General features: G+C 44.0%; 1 protein-coding gene across 5 annotated transcripts in view; it reads left to right on the forward strand.

Moving 5' to 3' along the window:
* The window catches only part of LOC118370253 (beta-1,3-galactosyltransferase 1), a 126,092-nt gene that overhangs the window by 84,076 nt on the left and 20,897 nt on the right, over positions 1–21,119 (forward strand). For 2 of the 5 annotated variants that reach the window (XM_035755180.2, XM_052499267.1), the window contains exon 3: positions 5,620–5,767. The exons of 1 other annotated variant lie outside the window; for it this stretch is intronic. The gene's annotated coding sequence lies outside the window, so the exon portion shown is untranslated. Of the gene's footprint in view, positions 1–1,107; positions 1,134–5,619; positions 5,768–21,119 lie in introns of all 5 variants that reach the window. 2 more of the 5 variants (XM_035755182.2, XM_035755184.2) reach the window with 2 other exon arrangements.

The following is a 21,119-nucleotide window of genomic DNA, read 5'->3' on the forward strand; positions in this document are numbered from 1 at the left end:
AATTATATATAAAACATGTGCCTCTGAAACTAGCCTGATAAAGAAATAAGTACTTTGGAATCGTATTCTCTGATAACGTTAGATAAAATACCCCCAAGGCCCTTTTGGTGTCTGGATCAAATTATGGATATTATGTTCTTTTTTGGGAGCATTTATTTGACTCGTAAGAGCAAGTGCACATTCTGTAGGCAAATCTGCGTTGAGTGCTTTTACTGGCCACTTCATGAAGGCTCTAATGTCCATTTGACCTTTGTCCATGTTGCAGTTTAATGTACCGCTTAAAAGCAGGATAGTGTTCGTCTTTTTTGGCTGAAAACAAACATGTTTTCCAATTCCAAAATGTACAAACTCTACTTTTATGAAGAGTAAAACAATAACTAGATAACTAGATGGTTGTGGGGCTTGCTTTAGCTCTTTTAAAAGTATATTTGTGGTAGTGGAAGAAGTAAAAAAAATCGTACCTTACTATTTAAAGCAAAGCCGTTACAGTGCCTTCAGAAAGTATTCACACCCCTTGACTTTTTCAAGTTTTGTTGTATTACAGCCTGAATTTAAAATGTATTAAATTGAGATTTTGTGTCACTGGCCTACACACAATACCCAATAATGTCAAAGTGCAATGATGTGTTTACAAATGTTTACAAATTAATTAAAAAGGAAATCCTGAAATGTCTTGAGTCAATAAGTATTCAACCCCTTTGTTATGGCAAGCCTACATAAGTTTAGAAGTTAAGCTTAGCTTAACAAGTCACATATTATGTTGCATGGACTCACTCTGTGTACAATAACAGTGTTTGAATTATATTTTTTAATGACTGCATCATTTCTGTACCCACATACAATTATCTGTAAGGTCGAGCACTGAATTTAAACCACAAAGACCAGGGAGATTTTCCAATGCCCCTCTTTTTACACTGCAGTTACTCTGTTATCATCTATGCATAAGTCACTTTAATAACTACCTACATGTATATATTACCTCAATTACCTCGACTAACCAGTGCCCCGCACATTGACTCTGTACCAGTATCTCCTGTATATAGCCTCGCTATTGTTATTTTACTGCTTCTCTTAATTATTTGTTACTTTTATTTCTTATTTTTGTAGGTATTTTTCTGAAAACTGCATTGTTGGTAAGTAAGCATTTCACTGTTGTATTCGGCGCATGTGACAAATACAATTTGATTTGATTGGTAGATGGGTAAAAATAAAAAAGCAGACATTGAATATCCTTTTGAGCACGGTGAAGTTAATAATTACACTTTGGATGGTGTATCAATAATCCCTGTCACTTCAAAGATACAGGCATCCTTCCTAACTCAGTTGCCAGAGAGGAAGAAAACAGTTACATAGTTGAATGGCTGTGATAGTGGAAAACTAAGGATGGATCAACTTCTGTCCCTCTCTGTCTGTCCCTAGCTTCCTGTGCTGCCCCATGAGCTCCTCTGCGTGTGCTAGTATCCATAACAACGGCTCCGTTTGGGCTGCTCAATGACGAAACATGAGAAAGCTGTTTTAACTGACATAAGATAGCTACTTTTCGTCACCCTAAACTCCGACAAACATGATACTTACAACATGAGGTGGTGCTTCTTACTTAAAACATGAGGTTTTTCCCAGGAACATTTTCCAGGCCATAGACATATCTGATACTGACAGAAAGCTTAAATTCTTGTTAATCTAACTGCACTGTCCAATTTACAGTAGCTATTACAGCAAAATAATACCAATGATTTTGTTTGAGAAGAGTGCACAATTTTGATCATGAAAAGTTATTAATAAACAAATTAGGCACATTTGGGCAGTCTTGATACAAAATCTTGAACAGAAATGCAAGGGTTCATTGGATCAGTCTAAAACTTAGCACATACACTGCTTCCATCTAGTGGACAAAATCTAAATTGCACCTGGGCTGGAATAATACATTATGGCCTTTCTCTTGGATTTCAAAGATGATGGTACAAAACAAATACAAAATAACACTTTTTTTCTTTGTATTATCTTTTACCAGATCTATTGTGTTATAGTCTACTACATTCCTTTCACATTTCCATAAACTTCAGAGTGTTTCCTTTCAAATGGTATCAAGAATATGCATATCCTTGCTTCAGGACCTGAGTTACAGGCAGTTAGGTGAACATTTTTAAAAAAGGGGCTAATCCTTATTAATAACGTTTTTAAGAACTTGAAGGTAAGATAGCCTGAACATGTAAAAGTTGGTTTGGGGTCTCTATCTTGAACGGTTCAAGAATTACTGTTGGTAAGTTATTTTATGCACATTTACGCACATTTATATAGTTAATGACAAGACATGAGAGAGCTGTTAGCTGATGTTAGCTAGCTACTTTCCGTCACTCTAAACTCAGACAAACAGCTGGAACTTTTGATTGGTAGTAGATCATTCTGTTCTGATTCCAGGTCATTTTAATACCAGAGCAGTAGACCAAGATGTCATTTGTCAGTTGTTTGTAAAAAGTTTTGGGGGAAATTGTTAATGAGGTTACTAAAACAGCTGTATTGGTAGATTGAAAGCAGCTATTTTTGTTCCGATTGGAATAGCAGAGAAGCAGAGGAAGATTTCACATGCTCTCACGTTTTGTGAGAGGGGTCAAATTAGCAGATTTTTGTCAAAAGTTGCATTGTTGCCTGTGAATGGAATGTTGGATTTCTGGGAGTTGAAAAGTTGAAAAGTATTAAATATATATTAAAAAGTTGTATGTAAGCACACTGGTCCTGACCACTCTGAACATTTTAAAGTTGGAATTGTGTTTCTAGCTTAAACAGTATAAGAGAAGTAGCATTCCAAATAATAATAATAGGAAGTATGACAAAGATTTAAAGTGGGGACTCTTGCTTCACAAGCCCCTTATTGCATCAGCCTATTCAATATTCAGTTTTGTCAAGTTTACTATGTTGTGCTTGCCTTAGAACTACTAACACAGGAGTGTACACTGAGCAGAGGTAAGGCAAGACTAACCGAATGAAAAATATCCAATAAAATGACCAGCCTACATCACTCTTATCCCCATGGCGACAGGGTGTCTACCTAAATGGCAGTATATCCATGCAGCTGTGCTCTGAGGATTTACACTGACAGACACCCCGCTAGCAGAGCACAGTACTCTATGAGGGTGTAAGCTTTCAATGCTATGCAGACAGTGGAACTGTAGGATAATGGAAGCGTAATTAGTTCCTGTCCCATGGTGACATCGTCCTCCTCTCCTTCCCCCTCTGTCACCGTATCACTGCTCGACTTTATAGACGGGTTAGCTGACAACATCACCGAAGAGATGGGGCAGAAGTCCCTGTGGAGAATTGCAGGTTGCTCATTTCAACTAGTTTTAAGTTGTTCTTGATACCATCTTGTTATTAGGTGTTTTGGCTGATGTCATGTCTACGTTAATGTGGCAAAAATGTGCTGGCAAGCTAGCTAACCAACAACTGTGACGGTGTATTCGAGAGCCAACAACATTGGACACTAAACATAGTTTACATGTTGTCAACAATCTACAGTAAGTCTGTTTTGTCCCATAGTTGCGCACACTTCGGTTTCGTTGCTAAACAACCAACCCATCTATGGAGACTGGGGGACGGGCGGGGGTGGGAGGAGGAGGAACAGGGGAGTCTTTGAACCATCCTGAAGCTGCATACAGTTATTGTACACTAACCCAATTATGTATAGGAATGTTGAATGCAGAATATGGGCCAAGAACCAGATTTGTCAGTATTATCTGGGACATTTCATGAGAAAAAGAGAAATATGTGTAGTGTGGTAGATATGTATGTATGGTGTATTCCATGGGATGGTATGGAAGGTATTGTTATGTCATGGTTCTTGAGAGAAATAGCCAATCAACACCTGGTTGAGAAAATTGTCTGGGAAACCTATGGTATCTATCTAGTCATTTAGATTTGTGGTCAAGGTGTGTTTACTGTATTTATTATCAATTTGTCTTCATTATCACCATGGTGACAGGGTTATAGACAGGTTGGTAGAGAGAGTAAATGAGAGCGAGAGAGTAAGACAGAGTTTCTTCTACCGTGTGTCTGGTTGAAGGATGCATGTTTGAGAGCGAGGTAGACGTACCCATTACCATCTTGATGTTCTGTTTGTAGTTTATCCTTGTTCCCTTGCTAGATACTCGTCAATCTCTATGACCAAAGGTAATTTAAAAAGTAGAAGGATAAATAATTGAATATGCTTTATCTCAGCGAGTTGTTCTGACCTCAAACAAAGAGCACTGTGACACTAATGGTTTTGAAAATAATCAAAATTTCGATTCTAAAACCAAAGAACTGGCACCATGCAACCACACACTCTCCCTCTCCCAGCCCACTTGTTTTTTCTCTTCCCACTCGCGGACCTGTGAACACTGCGAAGTCACACATAAGCGCACTAAGTCGTGCACACAAGCACGCGCACACAAAAACACAAGAACACACAGACACTAACAGTTATTGTACACACAAGTACCTACGGCAGTCTCTTTGTCTCTCTCTTACACACGCACGCACGCACGCACGCACGCACGCACGCACGCACACACACACACACACACACACACACACACACACACACACACACACACACACACACACACACACACACACACAGTATCCTACATCTGCCCACACACATACAGTACAAAGAGATGCCTGGAGAAATTGTCTTCTGATCTGCCATCTACCATAAATCACATTACTAACACAGAGTCCCTCATCACTGACGAAACGCACCAAAGTTCAACAGTTCACTCAGAGTTCCTTCTCTGTATCCCTATATTGTTTGTACTGTATAACATGCCATGGTGGCGCTTTAGCCTGAATGAATTCACATCATAATTGGAACGTACTGTAGTCGTTGTCAAATAGGAGCTTGGGAAGGTACGACAAAGAGTTTATTTTGTAGACTTCAGGTAATTTATGGTATAAAGTGCTTCATGTATTATCTAGTGTCTACATCTCTCCAATTTACCCATCTCACCAATTTACCCACAACCACCTGGTGACACATCAATGGAGACTCTACAAGAAGATAAACTGTCATTTATACTCTTTCTATTGTGCACCATTTACTAATTACACTGATTAAAATCCTTGGATGGTGTATTCATTCCTATTTTCCTCAGAGCAGCCTACTGTGCCTCTGTCAGAATAGGAGTGTTGTAATTATATATTGTGATCGTAAGCTATTCATTGAATTGAAGAGTAATTGCAGGGTAATAGTAATTGCAGGGTAATAGTAATTGCAGGGTAATAGTAATTGCAGGGTAATAGTAATTGCAGGGTAATAGTAATTGCAGGGTAATAGTAATTGCAGGGTAATAGTAATTGCAGGGTAATAGTAATCGCAGGGTAATAGTAATTGCAGGGTAATAGTAATTGCAGGGTAATAGTAATTGCAGGGTAATAGTAATTGCAGGGTAATAGTAATTGCAGGGTAATAGTAATTGCAGGGTAATAGTAATTGCAGGGTAATAGTAATTGCCAATCAGAGACAGAGGTTCACAGATATTAAAGGATTGGTTTGGTAAGAGATAATGGCAGAGGAACTCCACTTAGCCTATGGGGGAGTTGGAGTCATCATCTTTCTTGCTTATTCCTATCCATTCCTTTCAGATCTGTGAACACCAAAGGGGTAGAAGAAGGGTCTAGGGGCTGAAGGAAACAAGCCAGAAGTCTGAAAGATTGAGGTCAAGGCTGTCCGTTGTTTTCCCTGCAGGACCAGTGAGAGATTACGTTTTGATGACAAGCTCTATACCTTAAGGTGAGATAAAAGACCTCCCACTTTTTTTCCTTCAAGGATTTTGCACTGTAGAAAATGAAAAGCTCTCTGTTTGTTCATTTTCTTTTCATGGCCTGAAGACTACAATTTTAGAAAACATAATTCAGCCTTTTCTAAAGAAGTATCCTTGATACAGCTTTGGATTGCACTGACTGTCATACGTCAGCTTTGTCATTTTCTATTACTTCGGTATTTACAGTGTAATTCATTGTTTTGATTGGTAAACGTTCAATAGATTTGATGTGTGCTTAAATCTCACCTCTCTCTCTCTCTCTCTCTCACTCTCTCTCAGGCAGGGGAAGCTAAGGTTTGCTTGCATGCACCGCACACATCCTTTCTCTCTTTATCTCTCTCTCAATCTCTCTTTTTCTCTCTCCCACACTAATGCCCTTTGCTAAGGTTTACGCGTCATGGGTTCTGTCATGCATATGCTTTATTCTCTTAATTCGGTCTCTTAAATATTCACTTTGATGGTGCTAATGTTTAGAAGCGAGTCGAACACCGTCGCAATCTCATGTTTGAAGACGTGTCGGGCGTCCTGTACCGCCACCTCAGCCTCGGTTAATGAGCGCTCCGGCACTGATCCGCTCCAAATACCTCTCTCTACACCCGCTGTTTCTCCCACTCTCTCACTGTCTGCTTTCTCTTTAATTGTCATCTGTGTTCGCGAAAAAGACTTTCCGCGACCTCATACTGACGTGATGCTCGACTTCCCTTTACTTAAGTAGGACTTAGGGTTTACGTTGAATAAGAGATATTGGATATTCCTTGTTCTATTGTTTAGGCAACCGTGTTGGAGATTTACCTAGAGGGAGGTTTTAAATAGCACATTACATGTTTTAACACTGTTCAGGCTGGAGCCTGTAACTATGGTTGATTTTGCAATAACAGTTGCAATATTTCTAATAAATGGTTGCTTAGTCATTTTAAAACGTTTTAAAAAATGGTGGTGTATAATTTAAGGCGTGCAAATATGATTTCTTTATACTCAGTCCAAATCGAGTGGGAGCACTGGAGGCCTCCATTATATGGTCATTATAGGCTGCTGTGTGGGTAGTGATTTAAGGAGATTTGTTTCTCCTGCAGTTTCCTAGGAAATTGCCCTCATTATAATGGTTCAATTCAGTTTGGATCCAGATCGATCTCACACTCTTTCCACAGTGAGGCAGGGGTCTTAGTAACGCATGTAGGTGTCAGTGTGTGAGTGACAACATTGCAGTGATTACTGCCAGGAGGCTGAGGGTGTCAACCAAGGGTTAACAAGGGGTTTATATACAGTTGAGGCATATAAAGTATGTAAGCACAATAGTACACTGATTACTATTCAGTGGCTGAGAGTGTCAAACAAGGGTTAAGTTGGGGTGTATGCAGTAGAGACCTATAGAGTCCTGGTAACACCCCTCACTGACGGGCCATATGTCTGAAGGGAATCTTATGCTTTTATGGCTCACAGACTGAGACTGTTTGACTAAAAGCAACTGTCGGTGTGTATCTGTGTCTTTATGCGTGCTGGGCAGGGGGTGTCAGTCTTCAAATAACCACTTTTAGGCTCTTTAATGTTCAAACTACCCAACTATCTCAATCAATATTGCTCAGTGTGCCGTTGAATGTTGAAAAGAGGGCTTCGAAAGAGGGCTGCTCGGCAAGGCCAGTAGAACCAACAGAGAACCAATCAGAATTACCCACCCTGCAATGTCTGGAGTCATCACAGTTCTATTAGCAAGGAACAATGCTCTTTAACAGTGTAGTATTTGCTCTTCTTACAGTATGCCGTTGTCATGGTTTTGAACATCTAGGAAGAGTGGCTACTGTCCTCTCCTGTCGTTATGGATAGAAAACATGACTTTGAGTCACTAGGGTTAAAACCAGTTCCACACATTGGCATCGCTGGAGGAAAAAAAGTGTTTTGTTAATTAAAAGATGTGTTTGATGAGAACTTTTATTAAACTAGGATATTATCTTTGCTTGCATTATTGGTTTGGTTATTTTCCTCATCGACTGTCTCCACTGATTTGTTCTATGGCAATGAACATTTTTGTAATTTGTTTCTCTCTTTCTCTCTCTCTCTCTCTCTCTCTCTCTCTCTCTCTCTCTCTCTCTCTCTCTCTCTCTCTCTCTCTCTCTCTCTCTCTCTCTCTCTCTCTCTCTCTCTCTCTCTCTCTCTCTCTCTCCCTCTTATCTCTCACACACACACACGAAAATATAATCTAGTTTGGAAAAGCGACAGAGAGTGTTTTGAGCTGTACGTTTTCAGAGTTCTTAGAGAACAGTAGTGAATCCTTCCCTACCTGGGCCTCGAGCTCCAGGTACACAATCTCTCCAACACCATGCAGCCTCTGGATGAGAGACACACTTGGAGGTGTCCGTCACATTACAGCCTAGGAGGAGAGGACATACTGGGGGGAGGAAGGGGAGACAAGTGTATTTGTTTAGTGTTAAGATATAAGTAACAAAGTAAAATAATCACATCATTAAAGAATCAAATAAAAGTACTAACAAAGTAACAAAAACAAGTGTTCCGTTTGTAGTGTGTTGGCCTGCCGTCTGTTTTTTTTCTCAAGGTATTAGTGTCTGCTATCTAGCTTGATTTTCAGGGGGATTTTCAGGGGGAGCTTGTTGGGGACCAGTCTTTGAGGTATTCAAACTATATCACAAATGTACCTAAAAGTGTGTTCTCGTACTGATTTGAGTCAAACAGGATAGACACAAGAATATCAAACATCATGTTTGTCATGATATTTGATCATAGAGCTACATTTAGGGGCTCCCGAGTGGCACAGTGGTCTAAGGCACTGGATCTCAGTCCCTGGTTTGAATCCAGGCTGTATCCCATCCGGACGTGATTGGGAGTCCCCCATAGGTGCACAATTGGCCCAGGGCTGTCCGTGTTTGGCCGGGATAGGCCGTCATTGTGTAAATAAGAATTTGTTCTTAACTGACTTGCCTGGTTAAATTATTTTTTTTAAATGTTTAGTATTCATCATAGACTATCAAAATAAAGAAAGTCGCACACTCCATGTTTACTCCCAGCAACTTTTATTTATTTATTATTTTTTTTATTTTTTTTTACCCCAATTTCGTGGTATCCGAATATTTTTAGTAGCTACTATCTTGTCTCATCGCTACAACTCCCGTACGGGCTCGGGAGAGACGAAGGTTGAAAGCATGCATCCTCCGATACACAACCCAACCAAGCTGCACTGCTTCTTAACACAGCACCATCCAACCCAGAAGTTAGCCGCACCAATGTGTCGGAGGAAACACCGTGCAACCGTGGTTAGCGCGCACTGCGCCCGGCCTGCCACTGGTGTGCGATGAGACAAGGATTTCCCTACCGGCCAAACCCTCCCTAACCCGGACGACACTAGGCCAATTGTGCCAATTGCCCCACGCACCTCCTGGTTCGAGGCCGGTTGCAACAGAGCCTGGGCGCGAACCCAGAGTCTCTGGTGGCACAGCTGGCGCTGCATTACAGCGCCCTTAACCACTGCACCATCCAGGAGGCCCCACTCCCAGCAACTTAATGCTGGGAGATTATACATGGAGTGTGCTACTTCCTTTATTTTGATAGTTTATTCACCGTTAGACAGCACCTCCACACAAACACATTTTTCTGGGTGTGCGCCAGCTCATGTTTTTGAATCTACTAGTATTCATCATGGAACAATAGAAATAGGCGTGGTTACACTAGGATTTAACCAACTTCACATTATTCCATCTCTACTACAGGAACAGCAGCCCTCACAGTACAGATAATCCACATGCCACTGTGGATAGAGGAATGAAACCAAGCATTACAGTGTAAAGCTTGAAGAGTCAGCCTAATTGGCCCCTATTAGAGCCCATAATTACCACTCCCATCACTGGATAATGTGTTGTGTAGGCTGATTATACACAGATCCTTTCAAAATAGCCCAAACGCTAATAGCCCTAGAAACAAGACAAGTACTCTACTAGTCACGATCGTTCCTTTTTGTTTTGGTCGATCACGATATCACACCTCTATTTATTGCAGAGTAGGAACGGGGGGTTATGCAAATATTAAAATGAGCAGAGGAGTTCTAACTAACCTGGTGCCTTTTCTCTCTCCTTGGTTTGATATGTGTCATTTATCTGACAAAGAATGTTATTAATTGTATTTGCATCGTATAATTGGAAACCTTCCCTAATGCATTTAGAAGCAGAGCAGTCTCGTTAAGTACCACTCTGAGAAGGGAGTCAGAGGACTAGAATTAACATAAAGTAAACCTAAAAAGAACTCACTGTTCCAATATAGGAGATGCTGCTGTACCAATCACTACTGCAGACTGTTTTGTAATTGAGGGAGAGATTAGAAGAACCTCTTGGATTGGAAGGTGAAAAAAACAACCTATGAGTGAATGAGTAGGAAAGAGATGGAGAAACAGTAAGAGGAAGGAGAGAGATGGGAGGGATTCAGGTAAGGGGCAAGAGAGAGAGAGATGAGGAGAAACAGTAAGAGGAAGGAGAGAGATGGGAGGGATTCAGGTAAGGGGCAAGAGAGAGAGAGATGAGGAGAAACAGTAAGAGGAAGGAGAGAGATGGGAGGGATTCAGGTAAGGGGCAAGAGAGAGAGATGAGGAGAAACAGTAAGAGGAAGGAGAGAGATGGGAGGGATTCAGGTAAGGGGCAAGAGAGAGAGATGAGGAGAAACAGTAAGAGGAAGGAGAGAGATGGGAGGGATTCAGGTAAGGGGCAAGAGAGAGAGAGATGAGGAGAAACAGGAAGAGGAAGGAGAGAGATGGGAGGGATTCAGGTAAGGGGCAAGAGAGAGAGAGATGAGGAGAAACAGTAAGATGAAGGAGAGAGATGGGAGGGATTCAGGTAAGGGGCAAGAGAGAGAGATGAGGAGAAACAGGAAGAGGAAGGAGAGAGATGGGAGTGCTTCAGGTAAGGGGCAAGAGAGAGAGACAGATGAGGAGAAACAGGAAGAGGAAGGAGAGAGATGGGAGGGATTCAGGTAAGGGGCAAGAGAGAGAGAGAGAGATGAGGAGAAACAGTAAGAGGAAGGAGAGAGATGGGAGGGATTCAGGTAAGGGGCAAGAGAGAGAGATGAGGAGAAACAGTAAGAGGAAGGAGAGAGATGGGAGGGATTCAGGTAAGGGGCAAGAGAGAGAGATGAGGAGAAACAGTAAGAGGAAGGAGAGAGATGGGAGGGATTCAGGTAAGGGGCAAGAGAGAGAGATGAGGAGAAACAATAAGAGGAAGGAGAGAGATGGGAGGGATTCAGGTAAGGGGCAAGAGAGAGAGACAGATGAGGAGAAACAGGAAGAGGAAGGAGAAAGATGGGAGGGATTCAGGTAAGGGGCAAGAGAGAGAGATGAGGAGAAACAGTAAGAGGAAGGAGAGAGATGGGAGGGATTCAGGTAAGGGGCAAGAGAGAGAGATGAGGAGAAACAGTAAGAGGAAGGAGAGAGATGGGAGGGATTCAGGTAAGGGGCAAGAGAGAGAGAGAGATGAGGAGAAACAGGAAGAGGAAGGAGAGAGATGGGAGGGATTCAGGTAAGGGGCAAGAGAGAGAGAGATGAGGAGAAACAGTAAGATGAAGGAGAGAGATGGGAGGGATTCAGGTAAGGGGCAAGAGAGAGAGATGAGGAGAAACAGGAAGAGGAAGGAGAGAGATGGGAGGGCTTCAGGTAAGGGGCAAGAGAGAGAGACAGATGAGGAGAAACAGGAAGAGGAAGGAGAAAGATGGGAGGGATTCAGGTAAGGGGCAAGAGAGAGAGAGAGATGAGGAGAAACAGTAAGAGGAAGGAGAGAGATGGGAGGGATTCAGGTAAGGGGCAAGAGAGAGAGAGAGATGAGGAGAAACAGTAAGAGGAAGGAGAGAGATGGGAGGGATTCAGGTAAGGGGCAAGAGAGAGAGAGAGAGATGAGGAGAAACAGTAAGAGGAAGGAGAGAGATGGGAGGGATTCAGGTAAGGGGCAAGAGAGAGAGAGAGATGAGGAGAAACAGTAAGAGGAAGGAGAGAGATGGGAGGGATTCAGGTAAGGGGCAAGAGAGAGAGAGAGATGAGGAGAAACAGTAAGAGGAAGGAGAGAGATGGGAGGGATTCAGGTAAGGGGCAAGAGAGAGAGAGGGATGAGGAGAAACAGTAAGAGGAAGGAGAGAGATGGGAGGGATTCAGGTAAGGGGCAAGAGAGAGAGAGAGATGAGGAGAAACAGTAAGAGGAAGGAGAGAGATGGGAGGGATTCAGGTAAGGGGCAAGAGAGAGAGAGAGATGGGGAGAAACAGTAAGAGGAAGGAGAGAGATGGGAGGGATTCAGGTAAGGGGCAAGAGAGAGAGAGATGAGGAGAAACAGTAAGAGGAAGGAGAGAGATGGGAGGGATTCAGGTAAGGGGCAAGAGAGAGAGATGAGGAGAAACAGGAAGAGGAAGGAGAGAGATGGGAGGGCTTCAGGTAAGGGGCAAGAGAGAGAGACAGATGAGGAGAAACAGGAAGAGGAAGGAGAAAGATGGGAGGGATTCAGGTAAGGGGCAAGAGAGAGAGAGATGAGGAGAAACAATAAGAGGAAGGAGAGAGATGGGAGGGATTCAGGTAAGGGGCAAGAGAGAGAGAGATGAGGAGAAACAGTAAGAGGAAGGAGATAGATGGGAGGGATTCAGGTAAGGGGCAAGAGAGAGAGAGAGATGAGGAGAAACAGTAAGAGGAAGGAGAGAGATGGGAGGGATTCAGGTAAGGGGCAAGAGAGAGAGAGATGAGGAGAAACAGGAAGAGAAAGGAGAGAGATGGGAGGGATTCAGGTAAGGGGCAAGAGAGAGAGAGATGAGGAGAAACAGGAAGAGAAAGGAGAGAGTTGGGAGGGATTCAGGTAAGGGGTGATAGAGCAAGATGAGACTGAAAGAAAAGATAGCAAGATGGGGAGCGAGAGACACAAGAAAGTGATGAGAAGGATGCCACACCACCTGTTGTTTTAATGACTTCCTACTTGCTACTTCCTACTTCCTGCTAAGGCATTTTTTGACAGCTTTCTGTCTCTAGTCTTCACACATCGGTTTCTCATCATTACAATAACTGGCCCTGAGGTCCCTTGGTCCACTCAACCTCCAGCAGGAGACGAGACTGGTCCAATTTAAACAAACACCACACACTGCTTTCCCTCTGAGACCTCAGAGAAGTGCTACCTCTTCCCTCACTCCCTCGACACGGGCAACACTCGACTCATTCTCCTCTCACACAGAGCAAACTCACACTGGCTTCTCTCTCACGTTGCTATAGCTACCTGTCTGAGAACTAACGAACAATACAGACCTTGAGTTCCCCCCGTGCCCCACTCATCTGACAGCTCCACTGCCTGTCACTTTCAAAGACCAACTATATACATAAATATAAACGCAACACGTAAAGTGTTGGCCCTGTCTTTCATGAGCTGAAATAAGCTGAAGAAATGAGCTGAAAGATCCCAGAAATGTTCCATGCGCACAAAAAGCTTACCTCACTCAAATGTTGTGAACAAATTTGTTTACATCCCTGTTAGTGAGAGTGTCTCTTTTGCCAAGATAATGATATTTACACAGGTGCTGGGGACAATAAAAGGCAACTCTAACATGTGCAGTTTTGTCACACAACACAATGTGACAGATGTCTCAAGTTTTTGAGGGAGCTTATAATTGGAATGCTGACTGCAGGGATGTCCACCAGAGCTGTTGCCAGAGAATTGAATATTAATTTCTCTACCATAAGCCACTTCCAATGTCGTTTTAGAGAATTTTCAGGACGTCCAACCAGCCTCACAAACACAGACCACGTGCATGGTGCCGCGTGGACGTGCGGTTTGCTGATGTCAACGTTGTGAACAGAGTGAGAATACAATTGCATTTTATCAATGGCAATTTGAACTCACAGAGATACCGTGACGAGATCCTGGAGCCCATTGTCATGCCATTCATCCGCCCCATCACCTCATGTTTCAGCATGATAATGCACAGCCCCATGTCGCAAGGATCTGTACACAATTTGTGGAAGCTGAAAATGTCCCAGTTCCTTCATGGCCTGCATTCTCACCAGACGTGTCACCCATTGAGCAAGTTTGGGATGCTCTGGATCGATGTGTACGACAGCGTGTTCCAGTTCCCGCCAATATCCAGCAACTTTGCACAACCATTGAAGAGGAGTGGGACAACATTACACAGGCCACAATCAACAGATGTGTCATGCTGCATGAGGCAAATGGTGGTCACACCAGATACTGACTGGGTTTCTGATCCACGACCCTCTCCACGACCCTACTTTTTTAAATCTGTGTTATCTGTGACTAACAGATGCATATCTGTATTGCCAGTCAGGTGAAATCTATGGATTGGGGCCTATTGAACTTATTTCAATTGACTGATGTCTTTATATGAACGGAAACTTAGTAAAATCTTAGAAATTGTTGCATGTTGTGTTTATATTTTTATTCAGTATATAATATACTCCACCTCTTAACTTATATAATGTGCAGATGGATCAGTATTAGAAAGGTTCAAACAATCTGATTAACAGTGTCACTCCAGATACAGCTGATACATGTGCAGTGCCAGTCAAAAGTTTGGACACACCTACTCATTCAAGGTTTTTTTTCTTTTTTTAAACTATTTTATACATTGTAGAATAGTAGTGAAGACAACATAACTATAAAATAACACATATCATGTAGTAACCAAAAAAGTGTTAAACAAATCTGGAATGCTTTTCCAACAGTCTTGAAGGAGTTCCCACATATGCTCTGCATTTGTTGACTGCTTTTCCTTCACTCTACAGTCCAACTCATCCCAAACCATCTGAATTGGGTTGAGGTCGGGTGATTGTGGAGGCCAGGTCATCTGATGCAACACTCCATCACTCTACTTCTTGTTCAAATAGCCCTTACACAGCCTGGAGATGTGTTTTAGGTCATTGTCCTGTTGAAAAACAAATTATATTTCACTAAGCGAGAAACAGATGTCATGGTGTATCGCTGCACAATGCTGTGGTAGCCATGCTAGTTAATTGAGCCTTGAATTCTAAATAAATCACAGACAGTGTCACCAGCAAAGCACCCCACACAATTACACCTCCTCCTCCATGCTTCACGGTGGGAACCACACATGCGGAGATCATCCGACCAAAGGACAGATTTCCACCAGTCTAATGTCTGTTGCTCGTGTTTCTTGGCCCAAGCAAGTGTATTCTTCTCATTGGTGTCCTTTAGTAGTGGTTTCTTTGCAGCAATTCGACCATGAAGGCCTGATTCCCGCAGTCTCCTCTGAACAGTTAATGTTGAGATGTGTCTGTTACTTGAACTCTGTGAAGCATTTGTTTGGGCTGCAATTTCAGAGGCTGGTAACTCTAATTAACTTATCCTCTGCAGCAGAGGTAACTCTGGGACTTCCTTTCCTGTGGTGGTCCTCATGAGAGCCAGTTTCATCATAGCGCTTGATGGTTTTTGCGACTGCACCTGAAGAAACTTTCAAAGTTCTTGACATTTTCTGTAATGACTGACTGACCTTCATGTCTTAAAGTAAGGATGGACTATTTCTCTTTGCTTATTTGAGCTGTATTTGCCATAATAGGGCTATCTTCTGTATACCACCCCTACCTTGTCACAACACAACTGATTGGCTGAAACGTGTTAAGAAAGAAGCAAATGCCACAAAATAACTTTTAACAAGGCACACCTGTTAATTTAAATTAATTCCAGGTGACTACCTCATGAAGCTGGTTGAGAGAATGCCAAGAGTGTGCAAAGCTGTCATCATGGAAAAGGGTGGATATTTTGAAGAATCTCACATACATCATATATTTTAATCTGTTTAACACTTGTCTGGTTACTACATGATTCCAGATGAGTTATTTCATAGTATTGATGTCCACTGTTATTCTACAATAAAGAAAAACCCTTGAATGAGTAGGTGTGTCCAATCTTTTGACTGGTACTGTGTATGGAGGATAAACTCGAAGCAGAAACAAGACAAGAAGTGAACCCGAGCCGCGAATGCAAACCCCCTATCTCTCCATGATGGCTCCATCTTAGGACAGATTGCATGGCCCTTCACTTCAGGCAGTAAAAGCTGACGGGGGCCTCATAAAGTAGAACAGCCTCCCTCTGCAATCTCAACATTAATCACGCCAGCCAGCTAGATATGACGGCTCGTCTCAGTCCTCCTCCCTCCTTCCTCCTCCTTCCTCCTCCTCTTAAGTCAGACAGCTGCCCACCAGTCAGTCTCTTTAAGGTTCCACTGAGTGCTCTTTGAAGAGTTCCTACAATATCTGCCTGCTGGCTGCTGTCTTGGTGTCTTCCAAAGGGTGTCTCTCCCTAACGCCTCCTTCTATCGATCTGTCATGGCGGAAAGCCAGTCCCCTTCCTTCAGTCTCCAATGAATTAATGTCCCCTTCCACCGTGACAACCAGTCACACTCAGTGAAGCTGGTGCTGTATCAATGGCTGTCAACTGTGTTAAGGGAGCCCACACACACACACACACACACACACACACACACACACACACACACACACACACACACACACACACACACACACACACACACACACAAGAAGACATATGGAGTGTACTCATTAAAAACAATGGTCAGGGATTTGAGACGGAGCTCTCAGTAGAAGTGTGTTGCGGATCCCCCTCGTTCAGCAGAGGGAACCAGTCCAGAAGATAGTAAAATATTAATTCAGAGCTGTGCCAATTATTCTACCCAACGTGCCGTGCCAATTATTCTACCCAACGTGCCGTGCCAATCTGTGCTTGTTGACGTGTTTGTATCAGCATATATTTAAGTCCTCTTTATATCCAAGGCTGCTTAAGCTGGTGCATATGGCTTTATCATGTGATACCCATAGAGGATGAACAATAATGATATTATTGAGCTGATTATTTTGTATTTTTTGACTTGATTCACCCTGCAAATGCTGTAGATTATACATAGTTTCCTATCAACCAAACCTGAAATGTGTACATCCTGATTTGTTCCTGTCAGTCGTTGATATAACCAGTCCTGACGCTCTCCTAATCACCGATGGACATCACTTTCATGATACCATTTAGATCCCACACTGTGGTTCCAGTGTTGCCTAATATTCCCGAGTCTCTCTGTCTATTGGGCTAAATCAGAGGACAAGTCTGCCCAAACCCAAGAGGAAGTTGGCTTTTCTTTTGAACAGACATCGTTCTGAGTCCGACTGATCATGCGGGAGCATTCAGATCACGTCACAGTGTCAGAACTCTCCTATTGAGAACATTCCCTCGCCTCACCCAGCTTGTTGCCATAGTAACATGGCCATTTGGAGTCAAAAAGGGTGTTTCGAAGCACACCCTTCCATTACCAAACACACATACCGCACACACACACACATTACTCACTCACACACTATATCTTTCTCATCCACATTGTCTCACAATCACACACGCTCACGCACTCCCCATAACGCTGTCTTGGCTTGAAGCATGTTGTAGTCAAACAGAGACCGTGTTAAAGGTTAAGGCCTGTTCTTTGAACAGTTTTCAAGGACACATACAGATCTGTTTGCCTGTGGGCAGAGGGGCAGCGATCTTAATGCCTAATGTTTTCCCTTGTGTGTGTGTGTGTGTGTGTGTGTGTGTGTGTGTGTGTGTGTGTGTGTGTGTGTGTGTGTGTGTGTGTGTACCTCCTCTCCCCTGCAGCTTATCCCTAAGTGTGTGTGTGTGTGTGTGTGTGTGTGTGTGTGTGTGTGTGTGTGTGTGTGTGTGTGTGTGTGTGTGTGTGTGTGTGTGTGTGTGTGTGTGTGTGTGTGTGTGTGTGTGTGTGTGTACCTCCTCTCCCCTGCAGCTTATCCCTAAGTCGTTGTTTTAAAAGTAAATGTGTTCCCAGTTGGTAAAATAAGGGTAAAATACAATAGATCAAATAAAGTATGCTTCATTCATTGTATCGCTCAAAAAGACAGATATCATCATCTCCACCTTCAACCCATGCCCTCCATCTAATCCTCCCACCTCTAACCTGTGGACATCCTCCGGTGTCCCCCGCCACCACCCCCTTTCCCCGCTTCCACCACCACCACTCCTCTCAAGCCACTTCCTGAAGGATCAGGCTTGAGTGGATCTGACAAGTTTAATCATTTATTTATGGTCTCCTGCTCTGCAGAGGTTGGAAATAAGTAGTTAGATGGGGCTGCGACAGCTCCTTACCAGCGGAGCACCGTGCCGGGTAGTTAGATGTCGCAGCAACAGCTCCTTACCAGCAGAGCACCGTGCCGGGTAGTTAGATGTAGCAGCGACAGCTCCTTACCAGCGGAGCACCGTGCCGGGTAGTTAGATGTCGCAGCGACAGCTCCTTACCAGCGGAGCACCGTGCCGGGTAGTTAGATGTCGCAGCGACAGCTCCTTACCAGCAGAGCACCGTGCCGGGTAGTTAGATGTCGCAGCGACAGCTCCTTACCAGCAGAGCACTGTGCCGGGTAGTTAGATGTCGCAGCGACAGCTCCTTACCAGCAGAGCACCGTGCCGGGTAGTTAGATGTCGCAGCGACAGCTCCTTACCAGCAGAGCACCATGCTGGGTAGTTAGATGTCGCAGCGACAGCTCCTTACCAGCGGAGCACCGTGCCGGGTAGTTAGATGTCGCAGCAACAGCTCCTTACCAGCAGAGCACCGTGCCGGGTAGTTAGATGTCGCAGCGACAGCTCCTTACCAGCAGAGCACCGTGCCGGGTAGTTAGATGTCGCAGCGACAGCTCCTTACCAGCGGAGCACCGTGCCGGGTAGTTAGATGTCGCAGCGACAGCTCCTTACCAGCAGAGCACCGTGCCGGGTAGTTAGATGTCGCAGCGACAGCTCCTTACCAGCAGAGCACCGTGCCGGGTAGTTAGATGTAGCAGCGACAGATCCTTACCAGCAGAGCACCGTGCCGGGTAGTTAGATGTCGCAGCAACAGCTCCTTACCAGCAGAGCACCATGCCGGGTAGTTAGGTGTAGCAGCTACAGCTCCTTACCAGCAGAGCACCATGCTGGGTAGTTAGATATAGCAGCGACAGCTCCTTACCAGCAGAGCACCATTGCAGGTAGTTAGATGTAGCAGCGACAGCTCGTTACCAGCAGAGCACCATGCCGGGTAGTTAGATGTAGCAGCGACAGCTCCTTACCAGCAGAGCACCATGCCGGGTAGTTAGATGTAGCAGTGACAGCTCGTTACCAGCAGAGCACCATGCTGGGTAGTTAGATATAGCAGCGACAGCTTCCTACCAGCAGAGCACCATGCCGTGTAGTTAGATGTAGCAGCGACAGCTCCTTACCAGCAGAGCACCATGCCGGGTAGTTAGATGTAGCAGCGGCAGCTCCTTACCAGCGGAGCACCATGCTGGGTAGTTAGTAGCCTGGAGCTGCCACAGGTTACTGTCAGGTTAGGTCCAGAGAGGGTCACTGGAAATACTTTACCCTGCTCATGGCTCTGAAAGTATTGAACTCAGGTTGACATATCACTGTGACGAGTGTGTGTGCGTGTGTGTGTGTTGATTATATGCACAAATACAGTGTGTGTGTGTGTGTGTGTGTGTGTGTGTGTGTGTGTGTGTGTGTGTGTGTGTGTGTGTGTGTGTGTGTGTGTGTGTGTGTGTGTGTGTGTGTGTGTGTGTGTGTGTGTGTGTGTTGATTATATGCACAAATAGAGTATATAATTGATTATACCCATGACTTTATACGGTAAGTGTGCATGTGTTGCTGTCGTAACAGAGCATCTATCTTCACACAGAGCATCTATCTTATGCAGCTTTTCAGCACCCTCTCTGGGAGTAGTGCAGTGAGAAAAGAGATGTTGGCACAGCATGTCCTGTCCCTGTGCCTGGCTGTCCCTGTGCCTGGCTGTGTCAGCAGCAGCAGGGTCTGGCACGGAGAGGAGGACAGGACAGGGTAATTGCCGTAAGCCTGCTCAGCGCCTCAACACCGCCCAGACACCGCTACAGCTCCCCTCCCAGGTTCATCAGAGCGACTAACAGGACCCCTGTCAGCCTCCAGCACCGACATGGAGCAAGGGAGAGAGAGAGTGTGTGTGCGTGTGTGCTTGTGTGTGGGTGTAAAGCGAAAGATGAGAGATGGAGCAGTGGTGAGAAAATAGCGTGTGTGTGTGTGTGTGTGTGTGTGTGTGTAAGAGAGTGTGAGACAGAGCAAGCCTATTGTACAGAGCTGTGATGTTATCAGGACAGGTATGGTGTTTCAGCTGTGCAGTATAATGGGATGTGTTCAGGGTGCTCGCAGCTTGCCTGCCTCTACCCACGAGCACTGAGATGGTGCCTGTGATAATTCCTAGTACATTCTCACTGTGAAAGGACGATTTGACATGAAAATAAAATGTCATTCATTAATTTATTGGTGGAGCTCTTTGTGTGATGCTGTGTCTGGACTGCACAGCACAGGGGGTTGGTAATGGCACCGGAGGGGGTATTTTCTGGACATGTGTTTTGGTTGCTGCTAGTTCTCCATCACCCAGGCCTCCAGATGTTTATCTAAGCAAAATGCTCTTCGAACAATCAGAATATGTGTTTGTCAGAGTAGGGCTGGGTGGAGATGAGGGTTGTGTGTGTGTGTGTGTGTGTGTGTGTGTGTGTGTGTGTGTGTGTGTGTGTGTGTGTGTGTGTGTGTGTGTGTGTGTGTGTGTGTGTGTGTGTGTGTGTGTGTGTGTGTGTGTGTGTGTGTGTGTGTGTGCCCACACTAATTGATGACTGCAGGGGTTCAGTAGTCCCTCCGGTGAACATATGGGCTAGTTAAGACACACTGCCTATACTAGTCCACATGCATCTCTCTCTCCTGAGAGCCAGGTGGAGGAGAGGCCGATGAGACATGGGGATAAGAGAGCTCATAAGGGAGATGAGAGAGGAGTGTGTGTGTGTGTGTGTGTGTGTGTGTGTGTGTGTGTGTGTGTGTGTGTGTGTGTGTGTGTGTGTGTGTGTGTGTGTGTGTGTGTGTGTGTGTGTGTGTGTGTGTGTGTGTGTGTGTGTGTGTGTGTGTGTGTGTGTGTGTGTGTGTGTGTGTGTAGACACTACAGTTAAGAGGCATTATATTTATATATTGTAATATATTTAGCTTTAGTTCAATTATTTCCTGAGATGTTTTGCCTGTACTAGTAAGTATTTTTCATTTTGTCAGGAGTGGCTCTTGAGATCAAATGATTTGTTTTGAATTATAAGCACAGATTTTTACTTTCTTTTAAAGGATAAAATAATGTTTCCAAATTGGCCCCGCTGGTGCAATACAGCAGTTCTTGTTTGTCCTGTTCTATTGTTCATAGAAATGAATAAAATAACAATCGGCACACTGAGTTGGACTCTGTCTCTCCCTAACTAACTCCAACTTTTATAGGTCAATGCCAGAAAAGTG

Source organism: Oncorhynchus keta, chromosome 37 (assembly GCF_023373465.1).
Source record: "Oncorhynchus keta strain PuntledgeMale-10-30-2019 chromosome 37, Oket_V2, whole genome shotgun sequence".
Taxonomy (NCBI): domain Eukaryota; kingdom Metazoa; phylum Chordata; class Actinopteri; order Salmoniformes; family Salmonidae; genus Oncorhynchus; species Oncorhynchus keta.